This window comes from Cygnus atratus, chromosome 9 (assembly GCF_013377495.2).
Source record: "Cygnus atratus isolate AKBS03 ecotype Queensland, Australia chromosome 9, CAtr_DNAZoo_HiC_assembly, whole genome shotgun sequence".
Lineage (NCBI taxonomy): Eukaryota > Metazoa > Chordata > Aves > Anseriformes > Anatidae > Cygnus > Cygnus atratus.
In genome coordinates, this window is record NC_066370.1 from 10,165,319 (window position 1) to 10,193,145 (window position 27,827).

General features: G+C 42.5%; 1 protein-coding gene across 3 annotated transcripts in view; it reads left to right on the top strand.

Moving 5' to 3' along the window:
* MAP3K13 (mitogen-activated protein kinase kinase kinase 13) overlaps nt 1-27,827 on the top strand; it is a 74,850-nt gene that overhangs the window by 10,684 nt on the left and 36,339 nt on the right. For all 3 annotated transcript variants that reach the window (XM_035544792.2, XM_035544791.2, XM_050712592.1), the window contains one exon: nt 16,029-16,174. The gene's annotated coding sequence lies outside the window, so the exon portion shown is untranslated. The remainder of the gene's footprint in view (nt 1-16,028; nt 16,175-27,827) is intronic.

Consider the following 27,827-nt stretch of genomic DNA (forward strand, 5'->3'; position numbering starts at 1 on the left):
ACTTTCTTCTCCTTTTACATCTTGGTGGAAAGTGCAACTCTCTCTGGATAAAGATTGTGCAACAGAGTGAGAAAAGGGTGAGTGTGTGTGAAAGAAGGATATTTTTCTTGCTACAAGGCTTCTTTGTTCTCTGAGGTCAGGAAGAGCTGAGCTCCCAGTCGTTTCATAAGCACTTCTGTTACCTGTTCGCTGACTGTTAGGTCAGTTCCCCTAAATGAATGGATCCTCCTCTGCATGAGTCATTAGGTAAATATCAGGTAGTGCTGGTATTCTAATACTGGCTGCTTTGAGCACTTGCTCCTAGTTCTTGTTTGCAGTTGACTGAGTAATTTCTTAGCTGTTGTCACAACCCCAGTGGTTTTTTCTCAGCACCGGATCTTCTCACAGCGTGCCATGGTAGAGAGAGATCTTCATTGGTCCTGCTTGCTGGTCCGGCCTTGTTAGAGTGTATGTTTTCAACCGTAGCTGGAAAAATATTTGGAGATGTTTCCAGTAAAACAGTTGGTACTGATTCTTGGCTCAAAGCCTCCTCTTGATCAGAGGCAGCATCGTGGTTTGCCAGATGGCCTGCAGGCTGGATCTGGTGCGTGCTCTGATCGCATCCCTCCTGCAGGACAGGGCACGAGACGCAGCGCTTCGCTGGCCTCCCGTGGGACACCAGAGCACGCTGTGTTCGGAGCTGCCACTAGAGCAGGAGGTGTCAGCAGTTCCTGCCTGCCTCTAAGGACAGCTGACTGCTGCAGGTAGGGCTTCAGGACGGGAGAGCTGAGAGCTGCGCTCCTCCAGCCGCTGCTGCAGCCAAGTGGTGTCTGGGTGGTCGTGATTCCTTGCTGTCTCCTTGAAGAGGAGGCTTGCAGCCTGCGTGTGGGGCAGGGCACTTGGGTCTTTGTGCTCACTAGGAAGCTCGGTTGGGAGGGAACAGGGCACGTTGCCCTCTGGCCCATGCAGGTGCCACAAGACTGGCCTCCTGCGTGCATGTGCCCAGGTGAGGGATAACTGCTGGGTTCTGCTGAGGCTGTGATTTGTGTCTGTTTTTCATGTGGGTGAGACTGCAGAAGGCTTCTGTCCTAGGTGCAAGACCTCGGATAGGCATAGAGGTCCCCGTTGGTTTATCTCCCTTGTCTTTCTGTCCCTGATGTCATCACTCGTGGCCTTTTTGGATTGAAAATGCCTCAGTATTTTCTATGGACTGTTTGAACCGTGGGCCAAGACCTACAAACTGGAAGACACTGTGCAGTGAGAATCAGGTGCCATCCTTGCTTTCTGTGGGAGAGGGACCGCTTCCAGGGCTGGGTGGCTGAGTCCAGTTTGGGGGAGCTCCCAGCCTGCTGGGGGCTGGAGCTGTGAAGGAAAATTGCAGAAACCTGCCATCTCCGAGGCATTGGCATCCCCTTCTGCCAAGGGGAGCTATTCCAGCCATCTCTAGAGAGGTTTGTGGAGATGTTAAGGGTTTCTTGTTACATGCTGGAAGTGTAACAGTTTAGTTGTGCAACAGTTGTGCAGTGCAACAGCCTGCGACAAACGCCAGGTTTCCTAGAGGAAGATCCATCGGACCCGTTGCCACGTTGAATTTATAGATGCTGCCAACATTGCTGCAGTGAATTTGCCAGCTTGGTTGGTAGAAATATGTAGACTTTGGGGGATGTTCCATTTGCTGCGTTGGGAACCATTTGTTTTGTGTCAACCATGTGTAAACTGTTACTGCTGGGAACTGGTAGCATTCACCTAGTGGTGAAGGGGCTGTACACTCAATACCAGGCCGAGACTTGCTGTTCTTAGAGCTGCTTTACACAGCCACTCCCTTTAATTAGCTCTCCATGAACAAAAATTTAGGAATCCCTGATCTGGGATCTCTCTGTGCCAGGAGGAGTTAATTATATGTATTATAAATAAATATAATAAAAGAAAATAATCTTTCTTTTATTAAGATCCGCTATTAAGAAAATCAGTTTTGGTAAGCAGAGCACATTGATCTGTCATTTTGTTTAGGCAATAACTGTGAACAACTTTTATCGCGTTGGAGGGGAGAAGGAAGTATTACTTAGGATTCTTGTCGTGTTTTTTTTTCCTAGCTTCCCGACTATAACAGTTCTGTTTTTAAGGTATGTTTTTCCTACACTTATATATTGAGTGGCTGTAAATAAAAATATTTGATTACATTATGATCATGATTAGCTACATAGATACAGGAGAGGTGCAGCACTCGTTTCACTGTAAATTTGCCAGGTAGCATTATTTGTCTGCATGTTGTCTTACCAAATAAGAAGATACTGTTTCTCCAGCACTTTGCACTTGCCCTCTTGAAATAGAGTTACATTTCTATTAAACTAACATGTTTGATCAGCGCCACTGAGTAAAGGAGGAGCTCAGTATTACTGATAAGGTCCACAATAAATTTGTACTTAGTTTATTTAGCACCTGGCTCTGTCTCCATTCTCTGGTGCATGAGTATTGCAGTACTGGTAGTTTAGAAATACCTGTGTTTGGAAAGGTGCTCAAGCCTTCAGCTCAGATGAGTTACCACAATTTATTTTTCCTTGAAATCTAAATGCTGTCTTTGAGTTGATGCATCTTTTTAATCTCAGGCAAAAGGGAGCTCTGGTTTTATCTTTTAATTTAAGCAACCTTGATAAAAAGAAGCCAGGTTATGCTGGAGTCAATGTGATGATAATCAATTCCTTCTGTTCTTAAGTCATAGTGAAAATGAAAAGAGCTACATTTACTGGCTGTTCTTCATGCCTTTTTGTACAGTGTAAAAGAAAATTAAGCTCTTTTGACCTTCATCTGACATGTGTAGTCAGCGAAGATGAGGGCAGAGAAAGGCTTTGTCAAAATAAATGAAGTCGATACCAGGCTTTCTAAAATTGTTACTAATGTTCTCCAGTATTATGCTGCAATTAAAGTCACAGCCTGTGAAGACAAGTGCAGGCAATCTCAGCTGCTATTTCGTCCACCAGCACATTTCTTGGTGTCAAGTTTTTGTTCTGTCTTTCAAGCACTCTGTCACAGGCATTTTGAGCCACAGGCTCTAAACGGGTGCTGTGCTCCTTATGGCGAGCTTTGTCATACGCTTCACCTGGAGTGTGATTGCACCTCCAGAAAACCAGCTGTCCTGGATCTGAGCAGAGCTGGCCAAAATCAGGAGCACTGGGATTTGGACAGAGCTGTGGCAGTGATATGCGTACATGGATCAAAAGAGGTTTGCAATAAACTAGAGGGTTTAAACCTTAATGCTGTGTATATACCTTTACAACTACAGCTGTGTACCTTTTTTTGCAAGAGAGTTGTAATTTTCCATGACAGCGAGGAGTGATGAGTTCTCCCATAAACCACTAGAAAGAATACTGCTAAGATTAAAAAAAGATAAATAAAAATAAAACAAAACTGCTTGCTGCTCCAATGGATCTACCAATTTGTTTCATTGTGTGTTTGCTAATGGCAAGGAAAGCTGGAGAGAGCTTCAGCTGCAAGTCCTCTGAGTTTAAGTTATGCTCACCTGGTCTGTCTTGCATCAAGGGCAGCGAATTTGTTCTTCCTGAGGTGTCTTTGTGGAGGAGATGATGAATTTGACAGCTCATGGTGCAGGGGACTAGTTCATTAGTTGATGATGGTGATCTGCATGCAAACTGAGGTACCTGCTAGCAGCAGGCATAGAAGTGGTGCTCTGTGCCTCTGTGGCTGCTGGGGGAGCTGGGAGCCCTGCAGGTGCATTTCCACGGTCACTTTTAGCTGTGGCCTCTGAGGGGAGGGGGTGAAAACCGGAGCGTGCACAGTTTCCCATGTGAAAACTGGTAGTGTGCGTGCTGCTGTTTCGTAGTCTGCGTTGCATCTGAAGAACTGAGCGGTGCGCTTGTAAACTGGTTGTGTTTTAACTGAGGTGGCAGTTGAGAAGGGGATGGCTTAATGTTTGCTTGGCAGAACATTGCAGCAGTAGCAGAGGATGTTGCATTCTCTGTTTAGTTTCAGGTCTAACAAAACTCCTACCTAGTTATGCTTTGGTACATTCCTGCTTCTCTCCTCTATATTTCCTAGACAGCTGTGTTTGCACTGGCTGACTTATCCAAAAAGTGATTTTACTGGTATCGTTATTTGCTTTACCCTGTACTGATAGCAGCCTTCAGCCAGCTCTCTGTTTCCAGCGTCAGGATGGGCAAAGTACAGACTAGAAAATGAGCTTGTCCTGGGGAAGCATTGTACAGTACAGTACAACCTGGACAGTATAACATAGTGTTGAACTCAAATCATGGTGGATTGTTTTGGGTACAGACTCTGGGAAGTTGAAACCAGCCAGATTTTGCCTGATGGAAAAGTTAGAAAACTTAGCTAATGCAACGCAAAGGAAAGGCTTTTCTGGATGCTTTTTTCTTACAGAAGGTAACAGTGATTTACCTGTCATGCTGTCTCTTGCAGCTGGAACGACTGACAGTTTATAGGAAGTGCCATCTGAAAACTGCAGGTGATTTCCTTTCTCGCAGTATACCAAAGAGAGCTTCGTTTTGCTGTTTCAGCACCAGAAATGACAAAGCTCAGTAGTGGAGTTGTGATGTATGCTGCTACAGGTTTTCATTTTATTTTGCTCTGAAAAGAGCTTGTATCTTTGGTGGTACATGTGCTGTAATTTGCAAACTGCTACAGATGAGGCAAACCAAATTCTCTTTTTCATTGCTGTGAAAAATAGGATCGTACAGAAACACTTTGTATCCCCCAGAAGAATAAAAATGTGTTGGTGCAGTGGTATTGATGTTGGACATTGGATGATGCAAAGTTAAGGTCAGAGTTTGAGACTACCTAAAAATCCTTCACCCCCACTCGTTGTTGGGGAGGGTTGGAAGTCTAGCCTAGATTAAGACGCTGCTGCTTCCACAGCCTCTGTTACCAGCTTTTGGAAGTCTGATCTTTCCATTGTATGCCAAAACCAACAGGGATGATTCTATGTTTTTATGTATGTACAAATTGCTAAGACTTCTGAAGTATTATGAATGCTTCAGCATATTGCTTAAACAGATGAAAAAACCATGTTGCTTATGAAATAGCTATAGTTTTAGTGTTGGATAGAAATTTAGCTTACTGGGACGACTTGGGAAGAATGCTGTCAAATGAAGTTCTATGCATAGCAGCGAACGGAATTTTCTAAATTTTGTTTACAGAAGTATTTCTATGCAAAAAGAAAGTATATATATGTAGCAGTATGCAGTGGCTATAGACATATTCAGTAAAAATGGACAATTATATTAAACCATGAATTTAAGGGAGTGCTAGAGTGGTTGCCTGGGGCTTCAGTATGACTTTTCAGTGCTCTGGATAGTTAATATGGAATAGCCTTACTGCTAGGACAGAGGAGCCCAGAATAATTTTCCTTGTCCCAGTTAAGTCAAGAACTATTAGAGCAGTGGAAATAAGGTTTCAACAAGAGGGGGGAAAAAGGGTAAGCGAAGTGTCAGCTCTCACTCTTTCTAGTTACAGGGAAAAGAACACATGTACCAGAAGGCAGAACTGCAAGGAGTGTAAGTAGCAGTTACCAGTGGAAACAGAAATTAGGCTAGTGATGCCAAAGCACATAAGTGGATTAGGAATTATTTTCACTTTTTCTGGTCCTTAAAAAGAAAAAAAAAAAAAAAAAGGCAAACTGTATGTGAATTTGCAGTAAGGAGGGTAGGTCAAAGGAATACATGTTCTTCTGAGCTGCATGTCTGTCAGGAAAGGATTCCTCTCTGTTATCAAGCCTGACACTTGAGCCATTCAGAGTCATTTCTCTCCAATCCAGTACCACCGTGTCATGCTACACGGGCTGGACAGGAGACCTACTGTGATCCGGTGGCATTGTTTCCCGGATGTTGGCAGCAGAAGAGGCACAGCAGCTTAGAAACTCTAGAAGCGACATCAAGTACTTCTCAACGTACCTTTCTCACCTCCTTTCCCTAAGGCATTATATCCCAAGACATGGCAGGAGAAGAACATTTGATTGTATGACGCTGCAATAGAAGTAAAATTTCTGAGCAGCTTATTCAAGGACCAGGAGCTCGGAAGATGGGCGTGTTTGTGTGAGAGGTTTCTTCAAGCTTCTCACTGCAACACCTGGGAGGTACTCCGTAAGCAGAATTTCTAGTCTCTTTTTGAAGTGCAGATGTACCAAGAACACTGGAAGGAATGAAAGGGTGTAACGCAGAAGGTCAGGAACTGGTCAAAACAGTCCCATAGGTGACTGCATGTGGCGGGGCTGTTTGCTCTGTAGCCATGACCAGTGACCATTTTGCTTCTTAGCTGTTAGCCTTCTAGCCTAAGCTGATGATCAGTAGGCTGCCTGTTTGAAGAAGTGGGGCTGTTGACTAAAGAAAAAGATATTCCACTATACTCTTCTTTACAAGGAACCAGCATCGTGCTGAGGGTTTATCTGCAGGAATAATTTCTCATCGTGGTGTATCGTTATTCTCCCATCAGCAGAGAGGCTGATACTTGGAAGTTGTGAATTTGAAAAATTACTAAATCCTTTCATGGCTAACACTTGTCTCTTACCCATGCAGACTGTTGATGTGTCAAAATCCTTTCAAAAAGGGACAATTTTTGGCATTGGAATTAGTTTTTGTAGTTCTCAAAATATGTATGGTCCTGTGCAGCTGAGATTTGTTACCTGTACAATGCATTGACTTTTGAACTATTCAGAGACTATTTCTGTATTGCCTCCCGATGATGCATGTGGGCAGGAAGAAGTTTGATCAACACATTGCTTACACAGAAGATACAAGGCAAGCCCAAAGGGGAGGCAGAAGTGAGTATTAAGTGTTCTCAGCTGGCTCTTCTAATCATCTAAAGAAAATTGTCCTTTATGTCATCCCAGATGATGATATTCACAAAAGCCAACCTAGAAAATCATACCTGTATTAGGTACCTACTGTCTGCAGTCAAAGTCTTTTGTGCCTTTATCTTGATTACCTTTGTTACCTTGGGCACTTGGCACAAGAAAAAAAGCCACATCATTCTGATTGCTTCGTGTTTCCTCTCAAAAACATCTTGGAAACATTACCTGAGCTGTGTTGAACCTCTGAAGTAGAATTTGGTCTTTCTGGGAATCATTTGAGAGCGATTGCCTGGAGCAATGGAGTAGATACTGAAGCTGCAAGAGCAGAGACCTTGGTATCAAAGGCCACCTGCTATTGCTCTCCTTCTCTTCAGCCTTAAAGTTCACTGGGTCACAAACTGAGCTCGTCATCTTCCTGTACAATGGGTAGTGGTTCTTCAGAAGACGAACAGGACAGTTTCTCAAGGATTATTTCATATTCATGTCCCATCCAGAAATATCCTTTTTGGATGCTCCCTTTCCTACTTTATTAGCTTTGACCTTCGTGTTTGCAACCCAGCTTCCTCAGTTATTTGGTAGGAGTAAAACAGACATCTCATAATAGAACAGAAACTGTTTTTTTCCACAGATTGCTTTCTATTGATCAGCTGATGTGAAGAATTTCTTATGAAAAACTAAAGAAACTCCTGAACATTATCTGCTTGAAGGGAATGGGGAAAAATGTTTGACAGACCATATTGATGTGGCTGATGTTAAACAATGCTCTGCAAATGTGTTTCCTGTTCGTGGTGTGCGTTTTGTTACGTATGCTCAGTCAGAAATACCTTCCTAGCATGCTAGGATTGTATGTCTGGAGTGAACTCAATCGATGTAAAACTGAAAGAAAAATGCTAACGAGCATCACTGTCCACGTGCAGGTCTGCAGGCCTGTGGCTGGCTGCAGATGTTCTGGTAATGTACGCTGATATGGCACGGCCGTACCCTTGGATCTGAAGCACAAAGGACAGAGCACCTGTTTAGCCATTTTGCTTTTAATTACCTTCAGGAGTTGTGTAGGGTTGTTTTAAAATGTTTTTCTTGTTCAACCCATTTTCTTCAGCTTAAATGGAAGCACAGGAATCCCATGGGTGTTACAAGACGGCCCCTTCACGGCAACCTAGGTTCAGGTACTGCAGTATGTGCAAGGCACAGTCATTTTTCATTTTTGTTCGCTGCTTGGCACAAGAGAGACTCCCCCAGCCCCCAACTGCTGCCAACAATTAAAGACAGTTACCAGTCCCCAGCGGGAATAAGTGTTTTCAGCCAATATTTACAGCCTGTTCTGTCCTGGAAGAACGGAGCTATCGCTGCTATTGTCAGCTGGAGATGTAGGGAGACTTCCTTTTGGCTCTTTGGTGAGAAATAATATGTAAAATACAGCTCTGGTGGTGGCTGTTAGCTTTATTGATCGCCCAAGAAGCACTGCAAGAAGGCGTTGCATAGCTACGGGTTTCCCTAGCTCAAGCTAATTAGTGTATTTGATTTCTTCTGAGTCCTGATGGGTGAGTAACCTTGGTCACCTTCATCCCGGTGAGGAAGGATCCTCCCTGTGCTTGCACGTCACAGGGTATGACTGAGGCCAAGCCTCCGGGAGGAGTGTTTTGAGTCGGTCGATGAGCTACTTCCTTGGAATATGTTCTCTTCTGCAGCTTCTGCATGTGGGCAACGTCCTTAACCGGTGTCTGATAAGATACAGGATGACTGTTTAATATGCTGAATGCCATTTATCTTAATATTAAGAATTTCTTATGAGAAAATAGCGTGATTGTCTCACAGGAGATTGCTATTACAACAGAACCGTATCGTAATCTGTCAATATAAATCTTTAATGTTTTCTGTCACTCGAGCAGCCTGGCACACCCGCGGTTTGGTTGTTATCTGTAGCTTATTCAGTACTTGGCCTCTTTCTCTGGAGGCCTGCAGAGGTTGCCGTTCCGTAGGAAGAAGCACCGTGTCACATCAGCTTTTGGGAAGCTGAAAATTCAGAGTGGCCAGCAGTGCAACTGGGGGTCCTTTTGTGTTGGCAGTAGTACGCCCCTATGTAAGGTGGGTGTGGAAGAGCCAGGGATGCTGTCTTGGTTTGTGAGCTTGTTGCCAGCAGCTAATTGCGGAGAAAAAGAGACTTCTGATGTGGGTGTGCTTGCAACACTTAATTTTGTCTTTGTAGGTTAATTGTGGTTTTGCTGTGGGTTTCTGTTTCTTCATTTTTCTTTCTCTACCTCAGGAGAGAAGGAAACTGCACGTTGAACCTGCTTCCGAAGCTCGTGGTCACTTTCTAAAATATACTCCCAGCCTTGAGGAGAGTGCAAAATATGAAAATACCAGTGTATGTGCTTCAAAAAATGTTACCACTTTTAAAAGAGCAGACCTGTACTTGTTAATGACCCGCACTTGTTGTGTGGAGGATTTCCAAAGGCCGGACAGCTTTCATTATGCTCAGCGGCATTTGTAGCTTGTTACTTCATAGCCTGCCTCTGTGTGCAGCTGTGTGAGGGGTTAGGGAAGCCAAGCACACGGCTTTCCTGCTCTTCTTCTGATGCTCTCCCATTTGCTACTTGGGGGGAACAGAAATAATTGTAATGAAATACAGTCACGCTGCTGGGGTGGAAGCTGGGGCTGACTGAGCCTTTGATTTCAGTGAAGCTGGGATTTCTCTTTAGGCTTGGAGACTGGGAGGATGACTGGGTGTGCTGGTGGGGATGGCAGAGGAGAGAGAGGCAGTTGTATGAATTTTGGCAAGTGGATGTAAAAACAGGAAAAAGAACTAAGTTTGAGATGTAAAAGGTATAAATAGGGAAGGGAAATGGGCTGCTCTTTGACAATAGGGCCAAAAGAAGCAGATAATGGTGATCAGGTTACAGTCTGGGGGAGGTAAAAGCAAAAAAAAAAAAAAAAAAAAAAAAGAAAAATGGAGGTAGAGATCTCCGTGGTTGTCAGGGAATGTGTTCATTTCGTTTTTAGGATAAGCCATTTTAGTCATTAAGAAACACTGATCAGCAACTCTTCTCCCCTCACAAGTTCATTTAACCAGTCTGAGCCCACTCCTTAGTGGGATGGGAGTAACTCAAGGAAATGATGGGGAAAGGGTGATCCTTACTGATGGATTTTATTTGCAAGGCAAATCGCACAGGCAGAAAATGATTCCTTTTTTTAGGAGAAGTGTTGCTAGAGGAATAGTTCCTGTTGGGTCCCTTTTCTGCTCACTGGCCTCTGTGGATTCAGTTTCTTCAGTATTTCTGCATGCATCTTCATTCCCTGTTTCCAGTTTCTCTGTGTTCTTAGCAGGTAACATGGTGCCCTTAATCGGGGATGAGCAGCGCTTTGTGTTTGGTAAGGTGCAGTGCAACAGCTGTGTTCTTAGGGCTGTTATCCCCAGCACGGTGCCAAACTGTCCAAGCTGTGAAATCGAGGTACTGGCTTTAGAGCTCTGTGTATGTTGCTAGCCATTGTGCTGCTGTGTTGTGCCAGGTACAAAGATCTCTCTGCTCTTTTTCTCCTATTTTATTTTTATACTTAGGTTTTCACTTTGTGTCATGTAGAAATCAAAGGAGGTGTATGTAGTTCAGCAGCAGAAGAACCATGCTTACTATGAATCGGCTGCTTTGCACAATAAACATTTTGGGGGCCAGAGACTCAAGCCTTTCAACCTCCTACAGTGCGATGTCTTTTTTTTCTTCATACTTTGACACAGCTCCTGCAAGAAATGTATACAGTTACCTTCCACTGGCCTCTCTCCCTTACAGCCCATCTTTCCTTTTCTGCTTTTTTCCTTGAATGGTGAGAAGCCATCAGGTTAAGTAATATTTAATATTCCTTTGAGCTGGAAGCTTTCATCCCACTCTGAGCAGAGATCTGGCCTCAGTTATTTGTACCTTTATGTGCTTTTAGCAGTCTAGTTACAGCGAGGTGGTGTAATTGTGTAGGAGCTCCTTACTCCTCTGACCAGGAAACACAATGGTGCAGCATATTATCTGCTGACACTGCAAGCTGTGTTGACTGGCTTGGTTTCTGTGGAGAGCAGTCAGGTACCTTCAGAGGCTTGGATGTTATCTGTGGGCTGCTCTGTTGTCTGGAGCCTGGGGGCAAATCTGGGCAGTGGTTCTCTGTTTCTCGGGCACACTAGAAGGGAAGAAAACTTCTGCAAAACAGAGGTTTGTCTCTGAACCTAGGCAGAGGCTTTTACAGGAACCAAGTGATGTCACAAGTGTTCAGTCTTCCCTGCAGAAGCATAGTCTACTTCTCTGATTTACCTTTTTTAGCTTGAAACGGTGCTGCATGGATGCTAAAAACCCACGCTCCTAAAATAGATAGAGTAGAACAAGCACTTCACTGATGACACTTCTCCAGGAGAGGAGAGGGAGAAGGTAACAATGTACAGATGGCAGATATTAGTCATGTCACTTAATATATCTGAAGACCTCAGATACCATCAGCACAAAGGTGGCGGAGGAACCTGGAGGGAATGAGCCCTCCTAACAAACCGGGCAGGTTATTAGAGGTGCACTGGGTACGGATATGAGACCTGAGGAAATGAGCGGACTTCCAGCCAACTGAGCAAAACAACGAAGAGCGTGCTCGCAGAGGCTCGAAGCGCTCGATGGATCCCAAGCCTGCTTTTACCTGCCTGTTTGCAAAGCTGTTCTCCTGTACGTTTGACAGGTCTCTCAGAGCATCTCTCCGGGGAGTTCCCGTGCTTACAATGCAGCTGCCTGTGCAGAAAGGCTAGTACAAAGGTTCGCTACCTCCAAAATAAGTGATTTTTTCCAATATAAATATTGATTTGAATGGTGTTATTCTAGCTTTTACGGTAATGAGTGCTGTACAGAAGCTGCTTGTTCTTTTCACGTAGTATCTACGCTGCCAGCATGCACCTTGCAGTCCAATTTGGCTGGCTCAGCATCCCCTCACTTCCTCAGGTCACACTTTGGCCTTGGCCCAGTTGGCAGTCAGCTCATGGAACAGCCTCCGAGGTGCCACTGCCTGCTGATTTGCTGGGAACACATCTTGTAAATGCAATACAAAGTATGTATATCCGCTTGTACCTAAGTGGCTTCCAGCAGACTTGACCCCACGGAGCAAGCAGGCCGCTGAAGTCCCTGCGGAGGCATCGTGGGAGAAGTGCATCGGTTCCAGTTGCTTGCTCTGATTGCATTGTTTGTATAATTATTCGCTTTAAAGCCAGTGGGTGCGAGAGGCTGCGTGGCTGTGGGCACAAGAGGGTAGGAAGGGGGAGTGCAGCTGTGGGCGCATTGGATTTCCCTGTGCATAGAAGGGGTCACGAGAAATCACAGCGCGGGGCTGATTTCCCCATCTGTTTTTTTTTTTTTTTTTTTTGACAAATCTTCAGCAACAGAGGCTGAATGTCCTTGTGTTTTTCCCCTTTTGTTTCACCTTTTTGGTGTTTGTTTATGAAGAGAGCTGCTCTCCTGAATGTACTCCCGTCTCTTTTTGCGCTTGTGCTCAGTCAACACCGTTAAATGACAATACTGCTCAATATTTGCTGTTAATTGAGAGAGGCAGCAGCTGCTGGTATGTGGCTTCAGCCAGGATGAATTAGTAATAAGTCTGTAACTTGTTTTATTTTTCTTTCCTGCTTTAAAGTTGCATCAGCCCTTTACAGGTCAGTAGCTTGCTTGGGATAGAAATCAAAGATCATAGCAGGCCTTAATTGAGGACTTGATTTTGTTTCTGTTTCCCAGTGAGTTGTCGTAGCACTGTGATAAATTTGGCAACAGGAATAAAATTGCCCTGTATTTAAAGACTAAACTTAAAGATTTTGGGTTAGTTTTTTCCACCGTGTGGCAGTGTGAATGTAGCAGGCAAAGCTAGCTCCTGCTTTGAAAGAAAGCGTTTTTGTTGCTTTCCCACTGGCTTCCAGAGGTATTTGCAGTTATGGTTTCTCTGAACAGGAGTTTGGTTCATCTCTCTTTGCTGGATGGCACTGCAGGTCATGGTGTATTAATGTTCGGCTCCTGCTGGAGGGACCCAGCAGCAGGAGGGCGAACGTGAATTCAACATTTTCCTTGTGCTTTCTGTGCTTTTTTTTTTTTGCCATGAAAATGTGTCGTTTAACCTTTGAAAACTTACTGATAAGCTGTTATCAGCCAGCAGTTAAAATAACAAACCCTCCCACCTCGCTGAGTTGGGACAGGAACTTCCCAAGGCTTCAAGGCCTGGGTATTGTACAAGAACAATATCAATCCAGGGGGAGTAACACGGCTGGGGACGAAGTTTAGTCTCTGAAGAAATTGGCCCCAGTTACTATTTTCATGGTGTTTGTGCAGTCTTCTCTGTAAGTATGTATTTTGCACGAAATATTTTATTTTGCAGTAGATATGGTCATGGTAGTGCAAAGCCACGGTAAGGTGGTGGGCAGCATCTTGAACAGATCTTAAATTGAACACGGGAAACGAAATCCTAGCTCTGTTGAGAACAATGCTAACAGTCACAGCTCGGCTTTCACCACAAGCAGGAGAATTTCAAAGCAAATAATGTTTTGTTTGTTCAGTTCTTTAAACAAAATACATCTGCAAGGGATGGTGTTTGAACCAAATACTCAGAATTCTGCTGGTATTTTGTTAGGATGAGAAATACTAGATTGAAAGGAATATTTGGGTCTGTGATGGTTATCCTAAAGGGGAAAAATCTAACCACCAGGTATGTTTTGTAATTTGTTTCCGGTGTGTATGGTTCTCTATATTACATATAATTGGTTTTGTATTTGTTCTACAACAAAAATAACAATTTTTACCAAGGGCATAAGTGCATTTATGCATTGTTAAGAGTTTAAATCTGTGATACTGTCTTGTTTTGTGTATTGGCTTACAGGTGCATAAAATCTTTCAAGTTAAACCTGGCAGGCAATGTGTTAAAGCTGGTAGAACACTATACAAAGCTGTAGTAAATACAGGTGCAGGAAGAACAAAACTCATCTGGTGGTAAAAGTCCTCAGGCCCCTAAAATCTTGTCTCCTCTAGGGTACTGACAATTCCTACCTTTGCTAGCTGTTATAAAACGATGTTTTATAATCTTAGGAAGCTGTAATTTTCACGTGAAATTCAATAATATATTCCAGTGGCATTCTTCCAGCTTCAGGCATCTTCAGGCTAGTGTTTTTTAAGAACATCTCTCCAATTTAATGTGCTGTTTTAGCTGTACTGTAATCAAATGCAATCTTTCCCGATTTTGTATGTTTCTGATTCTCAGTTATGCATTATTGTTTCATCCGTAGCATCTACCTAAGTGGTTTTTTTTAAGCAAGAAAACACATTTTGGGGTGTGTACGCACAGATATATGTCCATGATTCCTGTCTTTAAAACCGTGGTAAAAATTGTGATTGCCAGCTTTTGGGACTTCTTTCCTTGATTTCATGGAATCACCAAGTGATTTTTCTTGTAAATAAAACCAACCATCTATATTTTAATATATAAAAAGGTTTAAACTCTAAAAATGATCTAATAAACCTGTTCAAATGTGATGCTCTGTCCTTCCGTACCTCTTTTGGAAGGAGTTATTAACAGCAATGTGCTAATTAGGAATTAGACTGTATACCTGTGTAGCGTGCTTCCCTATTTCTAGTTTATTTTTTTATTTTTATTTACTTTTTTTTTGCTAGCTGCTTGGCCTGGTCTGTAGCAAGGTGTATAGATGTTCTGCTGCTTTGCCGTGGTCAGCTGCCCGCACTTCTAAGGAGCTTGGGTGCTGTGTGTTTGGTGCTCTTGCTCCTGTTGTGTCCCCACCTCGCTCTCAGGACGTGTCTGTGTGGCATGGTCCTGGTGCCAGCCGGTGCTTCTGTGCAGCTGTGTGGGCACCAGCCCCTATGAGAACACTGCTCGTGCCGATGACCAGGTGTTTCCACGTGAGAAGGTACAGCAGAGCTTCGGTGATTTGGAGGTTTTATTTTTCTTTACAAACTGCTGAGCGAAGTGGGAGAAGTCCTCCAGGAGCATCGCCTCAAATAACACAGTGTGAAAGCAGAGCTGTAGCACGGCTTCAGAGCACTGGAAGAGTCACCTGCTGCTGCTGCTGGTGGAGGGATGGGAACGGCTGAACAGATTTACTGCAGCTGTGCGTCTCTTAGGGCCATTGTTGGTGCATTGCCTCCAGGATGGTGCTTGAAGTGGGAATTACTGTGCTAATAAATGATTAAAACAGGCCTGGTACAGGTCAACAGTGATTGCAGGTTGGGACTTTTGTGCATGTATATTGCTGTTGTCGTCATCCTCCTTTCAGGAGACCAAATAATAGCCTCTGAATGTAGCTTAACCTTGAATTCACAGTCTTTCTTGTTGGGAGTGTGGAATTGCCTTTGCTGTTTAATTTGCCACAAAAACAGTGAATATAAAGAATTAGTTGTGCTAGCATCGTTGAATCCCTCTTTCAGTGTTGTAGTAATGTTGATGTGTCTGTGGTGATTAAGGATCCAAGAAAAACAATGTCTGCAGGTAGAGCTAATCTCTCTTTAAGACTACCTGCTTCACTTTTCACATTACAGGCTAGTATCAGCCAGTTCTGTAGTTTCAAGGTGTTGATTATTTCTAATGATATGAAGAACCACACTAAGTCTTGCAATCTTTTAGACTTCTGTGGGATGGGAAGAATATACAGTAGGCTCAGGCCTGGAATTCTCAAAATCTGTTGTCTCTTTGCTTGTGTGTTTGTGACACCAAGAGAAATAATGGTATGAGGAGTTGTAATCTGTGTTGGAAGACTATAATAGCTTAAGCTTTTCCTAAAATTTGCTTATAATGAGGGAAATAACTTGGAGTGTTAGTATAAAATTAAGTGGAAAAAATCTTTAATAAATTATCTGGAAGTGTTATTTTAAAATCTAACCCAATCCATAATAATATATATGTGTGTGTGTGTGTGTATATTTAATATGGAAATCTGTGAGCTCTTTTATGGGAGCTGCTTGCTTAATTTAAAATAAAATTGTACTGTAAAAGGATTATAAGGTGTATGCCTGTGCTGAGAAAGGATGTGCTAAATGTTATGAGGTGTTTTTCTACTCCTAGGTTTCATCCTTTTTGAAAGTGCATACTTTATTTTGGATGTTTTCTGCTGCATTTAAATGTACCACGCAACATCAGGATATGCTAATAGGATGTTTTGGATGGATCTTAGGAACATCTATTTAAATAAGTTTTTGTTCAATAGGATTCTGAGTTTTCTTACTGCTTTTCTTTCTAGAGAAAAGAATTCAGTGCTGGACTGTCTTGAACATTACTCATGGTGCAACTTCAGAGAGCAGCTTGATTTATCTGACTTGAAGAGGAGGCACATGTGCAGTAAGCCAAGAGGACATGGGCTTTCAGTGCATCTGGAAAAATGATCAGGTATCAGCAGTTGTTTATGCTTGAACTGGAGTAACTAGTCAGAAACTTGAGGAGGCATGAAACAAAAGAGCACTCACTCCTGCAGTTATCCTTACGTTTTAGATGTTCTTTGCTTTCCAAAGGTAGGGATTAGGTAAGTTGACCATCTTGTTTTATATTATGTCCATAGCCATTTCACTGCTAAGTATGCTCACTTGCAATAGCTCAGTTGCAGGACATCTGATGGGATCCAGTTCAGATTCAACTTGTGAGTGACCAGGAAGCAATGGGTGCCAAAGGAATGTTTCCATAGCCTGGGTTGAATTTAATCATAAAGTGTTCAGATTTTTCAAATGTAACTTGAACTCTGAGAGCTTTTGAATCTATTCAGTCAAATTTATTGGTGTTGTGAGGGGACAATTCCGATATATTATTTTTCTATTGTTTTAAGTACTCTTTCATTGTACTTGCTGTAGTAATCGGCTGCTTTTTGGAGAAAGCAGATTTCCTCACAGGAATCCACACTGTTTTAGCCTGAGTAGAGATACCAGGGAAGTTCCAGCAAATGCAAAGAACAGTGGTTCACATTGAAATTGTAGCAGGTTATAGGCTAAATGATTCTAAAATGATAGGTTTTTAGCTATTTGTTTGTTTTCAAGCAGCTGTTCATCATCTCTAAAATAAGGTCAAATGTTTAAGGTAGTATCAAACTGTCTGGTGTGATCAGGGACATTGTGAACATGTGAAATCGAGCTTACCTGTCTTCCTATTAAAAACGGTGTAATTTTAGCACAAGTTAAGCTTGCGGCTGCAGGTCGTTCTTGTGTCGTTCTTCTGCGTTGCACGAGGGGTTGGACTAGATGGTCAGAGCAGTTCTTTGGTGTTCAGGTGTGCTATTTTCCCCCCTCTGTCTGCAAATCAAATTTTTGCTATTGCTTTTGAAACTTGAAATAAATGGCAGAAAGTTCTTCTCATATTCTCTAATCTAATGCATCTGTGTGAGCTTGTGATACTTTTCTGTAATGTGTATTGCCTTCTGTGTTAGCATGATACATGACGTTTTAGGTACTGCTATTTTTAAGAATGTCATCCCTTGAATCTGTCATGTATAAAGTGTTTTTAGCTTAACTATATCTATTCTATATATTTAAAAACTAAATGGTAAAACTGGTGTATTACCAGGGTTGCTCTGTAAGTGCTCACTTAAAATTGGCCTTTGGTTTTGAAGTGGGAAGTGCTTGATATATTTGTCTGTGATGGTATTCAGATTATTTTTATTCCCTTTTGTGATTACTGTCAGAAATTTACTTTGTTTGACTTCTGCTAACCAAGTTAAAAACGCTTTTGAAAGCACACACAATTAGTAATTTCAGAGAAATTGCATTAGTCAAATTTTCATTGTATTTTATTTTTATTAAAGGAGAGTATTTGACATTTCAATTGTGAGCATAGGTATGTGTGAAGAACCCTGAAAAGGAGCAAATCGTATAATTGTTCTGTAATCTTTGGGAATTAAGTTTTGAGGAATATTGTCAAAAAAAAATTAGTGTTTTCTTTACAAGCACTAGCAGAGAAATCATTTATTCTCGTCTTTAACTGTAAAAATATCTTAGTTTTCTTCAGTTAGTGGATGGATATATGCGTAAGGGAAGAAAACTTTTCAGCCTCAAGGAGACAAAATGTTTTTCTTTAAATTTTCTTTACATTTGTATGATGTTTCTCTTAAGTAGATACTTCATGCAGATAATAGTAGACATAAGTTTTAGGAGGTAATTGAGCCACCTGTGTGAAGGCTTGCAGGAGCATGCATGATGGGGCTACATTTTGGGATTTGTTTAATAAAAAATCTCAATTTTTTGTCTGTGACGGGTGGCATGTGCTGTAGGGGCAAAGTATCCATATATTTAGTCTCTGTATCATGTTATGGATTATAATTCAGGTGAAGTATTTTACTGAAGAATTAAATTTTCCCTTGATTTAAACCTGATTTCATTTCAATGAAAGCAATTAGTTGCGTGAACTACCCTGCCCTTGCTTCATCAACAACAATTTATCAGTTTCTTCATCAGCATTGCTGCTTCTTTTTATTTATTTTATTCAGTTAATAGAGAAGACACTCTATATTGAAGTGCTGAATGCACAGTAGTGGTGTAACGGGGGAATAGAGGTGCCTTAAGGACATGAAGTGGGCCTTTTTGGGGGAACATGATCTTTAGTAGATTGCATGTAACAGGGGAGCAAGTGAACCAGGCAAGCTAATAATCATGTAGTCGGTTATTGTCTTTTTTGTTGTTTTTATCCCAACAATATGATATATGCTTTATGAAAAGGATACACATTTTCTGTTCTTTACTACTAAGTGGGAAATAGCAGTTGGAGCAGGCTTGCATCTCTCAGCTTGAAGGGAAAGTGCAGTCACCTTTTTTGCTCTGCTTATGCAGAACTACAGGTTTTATACGCTGTTGTGAAATAACTGTCCTGGAAGACCCCAGGGCTAATGCTTCAGCTACCATGTTTCATGCAGGACTGTCGTTCTTTCTCTTAGCCATCGCCTGTATTTACAAAGGTGGTGCTTATTTTCCCTGGATGAGCAAAATCTTCTGCAATACAAAGCTGATGATTTGGTTTAGTTGGAATATTAGGGCATTGGCGAACTTTTATGTGCCCCTTTGAAGGTTGTGTAATTTTTGGCTGTCCCTTAGGGACAGCTCTATGACTTAATTCATGAAGCAAGTATTTGGTACGCCACGCATCATCTCCTGAGAAGGCCCTGCTTTGGGGTGATACACACGGTTCGGCATTGTCCAGCACTGCTCTTGAAAACAAGGATCAAAATCATCGCTGCTGACAAGTTTAATGCTCTTCATCTAAATATTCTGGACCAAAAACCTGTTAAACATGATTTGAAATGTTTAAGGTGTTGTCATCACTCTTTGTAAAGTGAATAATTCTGTGCTTATTCCTTAGACAAATCAAGAGGGGCATGTCCTGGGGGCTGTAGTTAGCACTGGGGGAACAGAAGAAATGTCTTGGGAAAGAGGCGCAACACCCCCCCCCCCCCGCAGCAGTGAGCTCTAACAAAAAAGCTACTGATAGCTTCATGACTGGCACTAGTCTGGGAGGAAGATGCTGAGCAGGTTTTGTGTGTCTTAAGAGTATTTGCATAGGGCTGATCAACTGTTCTTGAAGGAACTTTATCACAAAACTACAGAAAACTATTAATACTAAAAATAGTGCCTTATTCTGTCAGTCTTTAACTTACAAATGCTTGAATTCTGCTGTCTTAATGGGCTTTCAACGTTTTTTGTAGTTTTTTTGCTATAAATCTGAGTAATATTCCTCAAAGGGGTTGTGTAACAGTAGCAAGGCTGGAAGGACTCAATTCGGCAAGACCTCATACTGCAAGAGATCAGATTAATTTTTTAGCTTCTGGTCTTGCTGCAAAGCTTTCAGTATTTCACTGTCTTCGTAGGAAAAGAGGCCCGAGAGGTTCCAGAAGATCATCTTGACCCTTTGCCTCAGTGCGTCATCGTTATTGCTGGGTAATTCTTGTGAAGTCTTTTTCATTTACCCTCTAATACAGGAGGCAACGAGACTTCCTTAGGTTAGTGCAGTATTTACCACTTAGAAAGCTTCTTCCAGCTTAAGTAAACGTCTCTTGTTGCAATTTGAGTCCTTTACGCCTTCTTACCACAGAAGTGGAGGATATTTTTTTCTGTTGTTCTGCAGAAACCATTACTATATTTAAGGACCCTTATATCTCAATCTTCTCTTCTCTTTTTAATTTGTTCACGTTGAGCAACCTCAGTCAGCTCACTCTTCCCTTGTAGCTCACTTTATTAACCCTCTGGCCTTTCTCGTACTTGTGTCCGGGGTTCTCCTTCTTGGCAAGCCTCGCCCCAAAATGGACTTTATCGCAGGCTTGACCAAAACTGAGCAGACCATGAGGGTTTCTTCCATTCTCTCAAATTTGTGTTCCTGTCACTGTATAAAGGTGCCTTGTTTATGACAACTTGATGTTTATAATTTGTGCTCAGTCTGTGATCCTCTCTATCCCCAAATCCTTATCTACAGACCAGCTGCTCAGCAGTTGTTACTATATTTGTGCAGGTGATTTTCTTCCTCTGAACAGAACCTCCCATATGGTTTCACTAATTCCTCAATAGCTTCCCACTTATGCACGGGCGGATCAGTGCCTCTTTGTGGGAATAACTTAAATTATTAGGACTTTTCTTTCCACATGGCACTAATACCGAGGCTTCATTCTCGGATCTCATTTTTCCCTAGCAGTGTTCTGCAGGCTCCCAGTGTGGGAGAGGAAGGGTGACTGTAGCTCACTCAGCTTTGAAAGTGTCCCTTATAGCTGTTAATTATACATACTTAATTTTATTACTTTTGCAGCATTTCTTACTGCTGGCAGTTCAGTTAATGTTGATTATTGTTATGGAAGACTTCATTTTGAAACATTCTCTGGGAGAATCACTATTTTATGGCTGTTTCCCTGAACAAATAGATCTGCTGTTCTCACAGGGCCTCTGCCAAGGATTTCTGCAAATGACCTCCAAGGGGAAAAATAAACACATTTCCTTCCCTTTAGTTGTATGTTTTTGGGTAGACACTTTGAAGATGTGGGTGTCTTTCTCAGAGCATTGCATGTCTGAGTTTGCAGCCATCTCCAGCTCCCTGCTTTCATTGCTGAACAGACCTGGAAGGCTCCCTGTGGCTCCAAGTGCTGCTGCTGTGTGAGCAGAGCGCCGACGTTTCTGCTCTGAGAGGGCCCAGGGCTTGTTCCAGGGGCAGCCCTGTTGCGCCCGTAGCAGCAGGGTCACCAGAACGGGCACCCTGCTTTCATCCTACCCCAAAGGCAGCCCCTCGGCCAGGGGATGCTCATCCTCAGCGAGGCAGGAACGGGGTCTGAAATCACAGGCTGTCCTGTTGTGAACTGACCCCCTGTAAAGCCGGGCTTGTAAGCAGGGCCCCCGACTCCAGTCGCAGCTTGTCTGTTCACAGGATGTTGTACTTGCCCCGCTTCTGGGCTTTTTCTCTCTGCAGTTTTCTCCCCTTCCATCGCTCCTTGGCCCCCAGCACTTGGCTCTGAGACTTGAAGAGACTGAAGATCTTCCGATGGTTTAAGTAAAAAATTTTCCTTTCTTCCTGTCACCCACCCCCCACTGAAGTTTAGGCCATTCGGAAGGGGAATGTATACCTGCAGGGTTGGAGTGAATCAAACATCTTGCAGGTTTCAGGACTTGACAATAAAATGTCCCTCCAGACATCTTATCTATGCAAATACTTAGGCTCTCTGTTCAACAATCATTTGCTCCCTCACTTTTCCTATTTATTCATGCAGGTAGGAAGTTTTCACAGCGGAGTCCCTCTTGTTACCTCCAAATGTGTGCAGAGTGGATTTATAAACAGCCTCATGCACATGTAGTTATGAGATTAGCCTTTGAGTCACTTGAATCTCATTTCTAATTTTCTGATTTTTACTGGAGTATGCCATTTGCTTTGATTTTTCCTGCTTCCCTGTGTGTCTGTTACTGGTCGCCATCGGGGATGGAGACCTTGGGATGGATGGGCCCTTGGTCTGATGCAGCAGAACCATCCTTTCCAGTCAAAGGCTGAATTACAATTTTTGCCCCATATCAACATCAAATTACCAAGGCCTATAGATAGCAAGCTTATGTTATTTTTGACTATTGGCATAATATTGTTGTTCTCAGTCTTCTGCGATTTCAGTAGTTTTCCAGTTTATTAAAATTGAAGGTCATTGGATTGGAGAACGTGTTAAATGATTATTTTAGGACCGGGCTCAAATTAATATGATGTGCCGGCTTTGAAATGTTATGCCTAGCAGATGCTGTATACCATTCCTATTACTTACTAATTGGCTTGAAAGTGCTTAATTATCCTGCCTTTTTCAGATATAGTGAATAGATATTGTTAAATGCTTCTAGCTTTCCTTTTGCACCCATTAGCACTGGCTTTGCCTGCTATGATTCCTAATGGCCTATTTAGTTACTCAAATATCCTTTCGGAAATCCTCCTACCTGTGAAGTGTCACCACCACTTGTATGTTCCCTTATGAACTTTGTTTTTTTTTAATAGCTTATACCCTTGTCTTGCTCTATATATTTCTTTTTGTTTTTTTCATTTTTCTCTTTAATACCGAACTGAACTTACCCATAGAGTCATGTTTGGGCATCTGATGCTTCATAAAGATTTCCCTGCTTTTGCCAATGTTCTTGTCTGAATGAGAAGGGGGGAAATTCTAATGCAGGTCAACTTGAAGTTAGCTCTTTTGATGCATAAGTGGTATGCAATATACATTATTAAAATATGTAACTGGTTGTAGCCACCCTGTTTTCTAATGATGCTGTTTGGCTACCGACATAATCTTGTAAGGAGCCATCAGTTTTAGGCCAATGACTGTTTTTTTTTTCCTGCTGAGTTAAGGTAGTTATCTTGGATTAAATTCAGGTGCTTGTATTTGGAAAACTTTAACCTGATCTGTTAAGTGAAGGACAAAATTGAGTGTTGGTACGTTGACCCAAGTCACCATGGAAAAGAAAATCTTAAGTTATACGTGCAGGCTCTTTTCCTGTACTGGTGTCTTCCTGGGGTTTTGTTCCCACGTACTATCCCTGGATATCCCTGCTTTTTAAATGTCATTGCAATTAACCTTTGGAAACCTCTGAAAATTCATTTTTTTCTGAGTTTTTAGCTCTGTGGCACTGTTTCTCCTTTTCTTCTGCTTCTTGCATGTGGTACTGTGCTCCCCGTCTGGATCCTGAGATCCTGAATTTACCCTACTCCCCACCCTCCTGCCTCTTTTTTTTTTTTTTTTTTTTTTTAGGGTAAGAACGTAATTCCCATTTCTGTTTTGTTTAAAAATTGCCACTGAAATCTGGAAGCTCTTGCTTTTGCACTGCAATGGTGAGGTAAGCCATAAGCAGGACTTGGTACCCTGGAGGCAAAGGGAAGGCAGGAGGTCAGGGCAGGTCCTCTGAGCTACGGAACCACGTGCTGCTGGGTGAGAGACCGTGGCACGAAGCGATCCTGTGGAGACATGTCGCTCTGCCTTCAGCCCTACTTCTCCCTTTGTATAGTACTGCTCAGTCTGTAGCAGGTGCATTCTCTGGGTAGAAACCTCATGATTTGCTTTTTGTGAATTTTGGCTCTTAAGACATATTATTCGGATCTCCTCAGCAAAAGTTCATGTGTGCTCTTTTTGATCTTGAAAGTAGGTAACGAGATTTGCATTAATTTTCTTTGGTCAGCTTTATAAAGGTCCATTCAAAAACCAAAGTCCCAAATCAAAACTCAAATTCAGAGCATACTGATACATTCATAGCAGCAACTCTTTGGTTGGGGTGGTCGCGTCTCCCACACTGCGGTGATGCTAAGAGACGATGTGCTGAGGGCAGGTGTAGAGCCCTGTGAGACCCACCCGGGGTCTTTTAGCATGGACCAGCAGCTGGCACCGTCCTGGCTGACTGCTGAGTCAAAGACACACTAATGAAATAAACTATTGTCCTAACACACGCAAACACCAACTTATCACCTCATATAAGCACGTCTCAGACGTTCTCTGAAAATGCTGTGCTCTACAGAGTAAGTTTTGGGACATCTGATTTTCGGCTTAGTTGCTTCTTACTTGCTAGGAAAAGGGGTGGTGAAAATACCAAAATTCTGGTTCTTAATAATCTGGAAGGCTACAAATTGGATTGGAGCTCAAGAGATCACACCAATGAGTTGTGGTAAACCCCAAGGTGGTGTAGTTGCATAATGTGCAGCCTAGGTTTTTCTTCAAACCTTGACCATAATTCCTGGTTATGCTCAGCTCTCCTCCCCTATTATTTCGACGACAAAAATGAGGCAGAACTTGCGTTCTGTCTGTCCAGATCCAAGTTAACCATAGCTGCCCTTGTGTGCCTCCACGAGGACAGTGGCATCTACTGGGGCGTCCAAACTGACGCAGTGTGTCCTCGCATCTGGTGTGCAGAATGAAGCATATGCACTGGCATAGAAATGAAAATGAAATGAAAATGGCTGGTAGGCTGCTGTGCGGATGACCGCCCTGTTGTGCCCACCATTTGTTACGTAGCTGCATGTGTCAAACCGTGCACGCTTCGATTTTTGGTTCTAAATGTTTCTGACGTTGTGAGCCTGTCTGTCTGCTGTTGTGAATGTTTGAGAGCTGAATGTGTGATTTTTGTTAGTGGTCCTGTTTTTATTTTGTTGGTGCTTTTGCATTGCTAATCAAATACAAGCCTCCTATTGTTCTCCCTGCGGCTTCCTTCCAGTACATGCTTATATTTAGTTATTTTAATAATTCCCAAGGTTTGAAATCCTCAAAAAAGCCAGAGAGATAATAAACCCCTTTTCTGATTACTAAATACGTTTGATTCATCTAACAGATGGCTGTTATTTGATCTGCTGTTGTTATCCGAGCTGCACGCAGGGGCAGAAACTCGCAGGAGCGGTGACTTGGAGGCAGCAGAGGATGTCCTCGCCCGGTCCTTCCCGTGGAATGGCAGCACTGATGCCATTTTACCCCGCGGCCTCGGTTATGAGCAAATTGTTTTCGGTGGCATCTCCCCGCCTCGCACACGTAGCACGGGGCCGGGTGGGCGCCCCGCGATTCGGGCGGCTCGGCGGTGGGCTCGGGCTGTGCGGTGCCCAGATTTGGCTGGCAGGAGGCGGCTGGCGGTGCCCGCGTGGATTGGCTGCCCCCCTGCTCCCCTCGCTGCACAGCCCCAGCCGGCTCCGCCGAATCTCGAAACAGCCCGATTTACATCCATTCATGAATCCGTGACGTCAGCACGCTTCTGTGCTTCTTTGCAGCAGGCTGCAGGATTGTGTGGGTGGAATTTCCTTTTATTTTGCAACACTTCCTTTTTTTTTTGCCTTCCATCTTTTTAAAGCAAGAAAATGGAGCATCACATAGGCTACCTTAATCCTTGTAAGTATTTTGTCAAAAATGTCTTCTTTGAAGCGTGTGTGCATTTGTGTGTGCGTTTAATGGTCAGCATTACCCTTTCGCCATTTATTTCAGAAGGACAGATGGATGTGCATTTGTGATGTGAAAGGGCTGAAAAAATGATGCTGAGAGAAAGGATAAGGAAATATGCAACCTTAATTTATCCATCACTGCCTGTAAATCTGATAGCTGTCCTGTCCTTTTGCTTGTCTGAGAGAGAGACATTTTTCAGTTACAATTTTGCACGTTATCTTCTTGTGCCCCCCTTTTAAAGGGGAAGGAGGGAATAGCAATGGAGAATGGATATATATGGAATATGCAGGGAATGACATAAGAATTACTAAAGACAGTATAAAGAAGCAGAATTGTGTGTGTATGTAGATATATATATATATATATATTTATGCCTTCTAGACAATCAGAATTTATTCCTTGTGGGCTAATCAATTGATTCTTCTATTGTGGTACAGTAATAAATAATTTAAATCCATTTTTGAGGTGGTGTAGAGATGTCTGTGTTTTTATCAGCCTGGTAGGAATTTGTTCCTTTATTATTGCAAATAGCACTTTGTGCTGTCTGTGTTGTACTGAACACATGATTTCTACCCTGTTTTCCTAATAGATGAGGAAGCTGGGAGTAGCATTCCAATTAGTGATACTGTTCACTGGGGCAAGATTTGTCATATTCTTGCTTACCTGAATGGGGCATGATGTCATGTTTTCTCCCAGTGAAGTGAGTGGAACCATTCTTTATTTTTATTTTTGGAGACTGGGGGGAAGTGTCGGGTACTGCAATAGCTACATAATACCAAGCCAGACGTCTCTCAAGTAAATGAAAAATTGGGTATTTTAAGTTGATCTGGAGAAAGATGACATCAGGCCCGTGTGTTTGGATATGCTGATTTTATCGATAGGCAGTCTGTTTCCATAGGAGAAACTGAAGGAACTTAGCGATTGTTAATTTTGAGAAAATATGGAAATATTTGAGGAAAAACAAATAGATAAGTGAAACAAGAGAGATTTGGCAGGCCTGATTTGCAAAGATGGGCACTTTTTGCAGTAACCACTGTGTGTGTAGTCATAGACATCTTGGGATATCCTGGAATGCAGATATGTTTAAAAGTTTCTGGTACTCTCCTTTTTGTTGTTTCCCAAATGTATGTGTGTTTTTGTTTCTAGAGAGATGCAACCCTTTGAACCTCGGCTTCTGTAACAGACTTGTGCTGCGAAAATCAAACAAATCATGATTTTGCTGTAGCAGGCTGTTTGTTTTTGTTTTAACACCAGTTTCGTTCGTGTATTTGGGCCCTCGGTCTGATTCTTTGTGATCTGGAATGGTGCTATCATTCAGATTTGTCTTTGTCCCCTGCTGCCTGGTAGTTAAATTTATAGCTGGGATTCAGTTTGACCCCTGTGTCTGGAATTAGCAAACAACTTAAAGCACAGAATATACGGTAGGCATTCTTACCATTTCTCAGTTTTATGTGGAATTATGTTAATGGGTTTAAATTTTTTTTCTGGTTGTATTTTTAACCTTCCTTTTTGTCTTCTATTATAAAGAGTTGGTAAGTGGCTTATCTCCAGTGGATCAGAAAATGAAATAATTATTTATTTGAAAATCTCTTCATAGGTAAGCGGTTTCACAATTGATAGTTATTAAAATGTGATTCTTCTCTGAGCAGAGGCAGGATAAGAAGGATTTTACAGTATTTCCTTTTTCTTTAATGACTGTTACAGCAAATATGAGAAGGTGACTGGTTAGACTGGAGTTGTTCGTATTTGGTACCCATTCTGTGCTTTCTGCAGTTCAGATGTGGGAATAGATTTCAAATAGTGGGACTTCTCCAAATGGCAGAATCTTTAAATAAAGCTTTTATATATCTATTTATAAAAATAAAATAAGTCTGGCATCAGTCATATGAACAGATTTAGTCAGAGCAGGTTCTTCTTCAGGTCTGGTCCGTGGGGTTGGGGTGGGCAGGGGAAGGCGCCTGAACCTCCTTGTGCACAGAGTGTTTTGGCCAAGGTCCCGCCTCAGATACCAGCTGTGGAGGAAGGCAGCAGCCTTACAACTTCCAGTGAGTTTTTCAGTCATAACTGAAAGAAAATGAGTAAATTGAGGCAAATGTTGCCTCTGCATCTGCAGAAGAGGCAGGACTTTGGCGCTTCAGCAAGCCCTGGCCTGCTTATGGCGCTCTTTTCTCTCCTTAGCAAATGTGCCCTGTGCAGGGGCTTAAGCTTTTGTAGGATGCTGCTATTGTAATTCTGTAGCAAACCACTTGTGCTTCTTGCAGAGGGAAAGGAGGTGACGAGTAAATATTTCACCTAAAACACACACCGCTTTGGATTGAACAGCAAGTTGGCAGTTGTGGCAGAAATAGCGAGGTGGGCTGGAAGCAGCAACACTGTGTGTGCTTACTCCCTCCCCTATAAATACTCAGCGTGCATTTTGACCTCTGTCCTCTTTCCCTGTTTACAACTTCAGCCGAAAAGTCTTTTGTTGGAGTGGGTTCAAAGGCATTAGTGACAACTGAGAGTAGAGCAGGGTGAAGACTAGATTTTTTTCTGTGAAAAGTACGCGGTTTTATAATCCTCCAGTGTAGCTGTTGGTGCTGTTCCTTCTGTGGCAGTTACTAGCTCAGTGCTAGAGGTGCTGTGAGGGAAGGAAGGAGAAACTGTGGGGTGCGGGTG